The sequence below is a fragment of the Palaemon carinicauda genome, unplaced genomic scaffold (genome assembly GCF_036898095.1).
Source record: "Palaemon carinicauda isolate YSFRI2023 unplaced genomic scaffold, ASM3689809v2 scaffold17, whole genome shotgun sequence".
In the NCBI taxonomy this organism is placed as follows: domain Eukaryota; kingdom Metazoa; phylum Arthropoda; class Malacostraca; order Decapoda; family Palaemonidae; genus Palaemon; species Palaemon carinicauda.
Window position 1 is genome coordinate 5,001 of NW_027169258.1, and position 5,000 is coordinate 10,000.

Genomic DNA, 5,000 nt, shown 5'->3' on the forward strand with positions numbered 1-5,000 from the left:
AGTAAGAAATATGGCAACTAGATTTGTAAGCTTTGTATTCATTCGCTGAGGTTGATGAACGCTCCGCCCATTTCCTCGAAGTAGTAAGAAGAGAAAGCCTTTATCTTCTGACGGAAGATTTCCCTTGAGTGTCTTCGGACCATTGATTCTAACTGCACGTAACTATATGCTAGAGTACAGGTAAATATAAACACGCCTATAAACGAGAAGAGTGGCTGTCACGCGCACACACATGCACACACACACACACACACACACACACACACACACACACACATATATATATATATATATATATATATATATATATATATATATATATATATATATATATATATATATATATATATATATATATGAAATAATTAAAGGCATTTTCATCTACATGAAAAAAACAAATCATCATAAAGAATAAATCATAAGGCTCTACTCTGCAGGTAATTTTATTTTGTATTCGTAGTCATCGGCTAACTGCTCTGTCTGTACTCGTTAAACATTATATAATCGTGACCAGCATCAATCTTTTAAAATCTAACAGTCAATCCAAAAAACTTAATTATTAATACTCCTTTGTGAGTATTATATCAAATGACAGGAACAAGGGAAAATATAATAAATATGAGGTAGTATATTGAGGAAATAAAATTGATTCTATATAAAATTTCGTTTGATAATAGTAGAAGCGACTCTTTAGCTATGGTAAGCAACTCTTCTAGGAGAAGTACACTTCAAAATCAAATCATTGTTCTCTAATCTTGGGTCGTGTCATAGCCTCTCTACCAAGGTCTACCACCGTCTTGGGTTAGAGTTCTCTTGCTTAAGGGTACACTCGGGTACACTATTCTATGTTATTTCTCTTCCCCTTGTTTTGTTAAAGCTTCTATAGTATATAAAGGAAGTATTTATTTTAATGTTGTTACCGTTATTAAGATATTTTATTTTTCATTGTCTCCGTTCCTCACTGGGCTATTTACCCTGTTGGATACCCCCCGGCTTATAGCTTCCTGCTTTTCCAACTAGGGTTGTAGATAAGCAATTAATAATGATAATAATAATACTAATGATAACCTTTTGATCTTTGTAGCCTCAAATATTCTGATATAAGATCTTTTGATTACATATATATATATATATATATATATATATATATATATATATATATATATATATATATATATATATATATATATTCCTATAAATATATATGCGTGCGTATGTGTGTGTCTGTATATATATATATATATATATATATATATATATATATATATATATATATATATATATATATATATATATATTCCTATAAATATATATGCGTGCGTATGTGTGTGTCTGTATATATATATATATATATATATATATATATATATATATATATATATATATATATATATATATATATATATATATATATACATATATATGCGTATATATATATATATATATATATATATATATATATATATATATATATATATATATATATGTGTGTGTGTGTGTGTGTGTGTGTGTGTGTGTGTGTGTGTATTTGAAACATAATGTATATAATTAGATATTATTATTATTACTATTATTAATATTATTATTATTATTATTATTATTATTATTATTATTATTATTAATATTATTATTATTATTATTATTATTATTACAAGCTAGGCTATAACCCTAGTGGGAAAAGCAAGAAACTTCAAGATAAACGGTAATTCATAAAGAATTCGGTTGTGAATATCAAAGGCTGGTGAAAACTTTGGGGGAACATTTGCCGTTGGGAAATCAGCCATGTCTGAGACATTATTTCTGGCCAGTGGAAAAAATACAAGAAAGATCCTCAGCCTAAACATGGAAGGAGTTTTTTTACGAGTGACGTTTTATCAGTCACCGAGAGGACAGAGCAGATAGTCCATGGGAAATAGATTTTCAGGTCAAACAAATTATAATAATTTGTTTTATTGCATGAACATGTTATATGGACTCTTAGGAACACCATATCCAAAATGGGACAAATTCGGCCATCTTGAAGTTGTGAAAATCACACTTTTAACGTTTCGGTGGGTACATTTTTTCATATTTTCCCGCTTTTCTCCAAAACGGTTCCTCCTTCGGGTAAGAGGTATGAGCACAAAAATGATAGAAAACTAAATCCTACACACATTTTGGAGAAACTGAAAAAATCGACTTTGTTCTCACATTTACCTAAATATCTCTTAAACTACTAACTTTACGGTAAAATGTCATGGAATTGCTCCTTTAGAGTGAAGTTTTTTCTTTATTTAAACGTATTTACTTTCCATTATATCTTGATATTTTGCAAAAGAAACACACACACACACACAAATAGACATAATTTTACTTCATGGAAAATAGATGAAAATAGAAAGTTCAGTAAAACAAATTGCAATAGTTTATTCTATGCACGAATGTGTCATTTGGACTCTCTGGAACACCGTAGTAAAAAAAAAAAAAAAAAAAAAAAAAAAAAAAAAAAAAAAAAAAAAAAAAAAAAAAAAAAAACTGATATATTCGGCCATTTTGAATTTGAGTAATTTCATATTAGAAATGGCGACCATTCTCACTGTTTGAACTGACGTATCTTCTCAAATTTCCACTTTTTAACGCCTGTCATCACATTTGATCAACCCTTGTGGCTCAAGACAAGGCATAACATCAGCTATGAAAACCAATTCAAACATATTGTTCTCATCCTCGGGCCATTCCATACCTTAATGAGCTTACTGGGCACCATGGGTCACATCATGAAAGATAGTGGACTGAGAACACTACTGGAGCTTGTGTACGGGCCCAACACTGTCAACCATATGCTGACTGGAAAGGCATATGAGCGAGCAGTACGTGGCCACTTCTTAGTTGATGCTGCTTTGAATGTATCAGTGGTCAAGAAAGCATCAGATCATGAGGCCACTCAGAATTTAATAGATGGAGCATTACAGAAGTTTGACAAAGTTCTTCGATCAACAGAAACATAAGTGGAAGCAGAAGACCAGGACATATTGGCACGAGAGGCTCAGAGATATTCAGGATCAGCTACAACAGAGCCCAGATGGAAAATTATGGGTTCAGTGAATGGAGATGATAGATATCCTGCGATCTGCACTCAGAGGTCAAAGAACCAGCCAGCCAACATTGTACTTCAAGGAACTACAAAGAATGCTTCCATTTTTTGCTGCCTCTGGACACGATAACTACACAAAATCAGCACATCTATTCCTCCAGTACATGGTGGAACTACAGAAAACGAATGAGAAACTCTATGACCAACTTATTGAGTCTGGTTTGTTCTTCATTAGGAGATCGGACAGATACTGGGCTGGGTTAGCACCAGATCTTGTTATTGAGCAGGTGTTAATGAAATCCATAAAATCAACAGGAGGCTTAACACATGGACGAGGTATGGATGAAATTCAACGAACAAGATGGTTACAAGCCATGCCAGTCTTTGCTCAGATAAGTGATGAAGTAAAGAGTGTCCCGGAGAAGACTGGCACTGAAAGAAACAAAGACTTGACTGAATCCAGAAGGATGAGAGATCAGGAGAATACTTCAAAGATTTTCAAGTACCTATCTAGAACAACATAGTCCTTCCACAGAAAATGAGTATTTGTACAACATTATTTTAGGATTATCCGCACCACAGTCAAATGCTCACCTTGCCAAAGATTTTGGCAACAATATAATCAAAATGATGGAAGACCAAAATGCAGCAAACTATATCTTCAGAATGAAACACCAAATCAAGACAATGGGTCAGAAGATAGTAACAGATGGAGTTGAAGTGTAGGTAGATCCTCAAGCTCTATTTCAGCGGTTACTTGTGATAGCCAGTAATGCTGAAATCAGCTTACGTCAAATTATGAGGTTTGAGCTCTGTATACCCACCATCACTGTTCACAAGTAATGGACTTCCTCGAAGTGCCACCAAATCTCAGCTTGCAGATGCCATAGCAAAATCCACTATAAGTCAAGCTGAGTCAATTCCTGATGCTGAATGTTCTGTTTTTTGATGGTGGATCCTTGCTTCAACGCATCAAATGGACTGCAGGAGAAACATATGAAGATATTGCATCCAAATATGTTGTTCTTGTCAAGAGAAATAGCTATCCTATTGTTGTCTTCGGTGGATATAGCAACACTGCATCGACAGAATATGTGACTCATCAAAAGCATGCTAGGGGCTTAAATGTTGCCCCAGATGTTCACCTGACACGCACTAAAGTGTTTACCTTTGGAACTAAGGAGGCATTTCTAGCAAACCATAAAATACAAACAGATTTATCAACTTTCTGTCTGAAACGCTGAAGGAGCATGGTTTATCTACAATGCATGCAGAGGGAGATGCAGATTTTCTAATAGTGCAAGAGGCAGTTAACATGGCAATTAGCAAGGTAACATACGTTAAGCAGAGGATACTGACATTTTCGTGCTTCTCTGTCATCACATGAAGTCTACCAGTCAGCCCCTGTTCATGGTATCACAGAAATCCAATATGAAGCATCCCATTTGGAACATGGGAGAAATTAGTGCACGACTTGGTGAAGAATGATGCAGGTGTTTGCCATTTATGCATTCTCTGTGTGAATGTGACACCACGTCAAGGTTAAACAAAATAGGAAAGGGAGATGTACTGAAAAAACAAAGTGTTCTCTGCGAGTGTGCTGTGCCATTCTTGTCTAACCAGCTCAACTCACGAGGAAATAAAAATAGCAGGAGAACGAGCAATTATTCAGATGTACAGCTCTACCAGTGATTGTGCAACTCTTGATGACCTGAGAAAGAAAAAGTTTCAGGGCAAAGTCATCAAGAGTTTGAGAAGTGTTGATGTGAATGACCTGCCACCTACTAGTGATGCAGAAAAATATCACTCATTCAGGGTTTATTATCAAACACAAGTCTGGCTAGGTAACAGTGATATTAAACCTGACGATTGGGGCTGGAAGAGAAATGGAAGAATCTTAATTCCTTGCACGAAACAACAGCCCTGC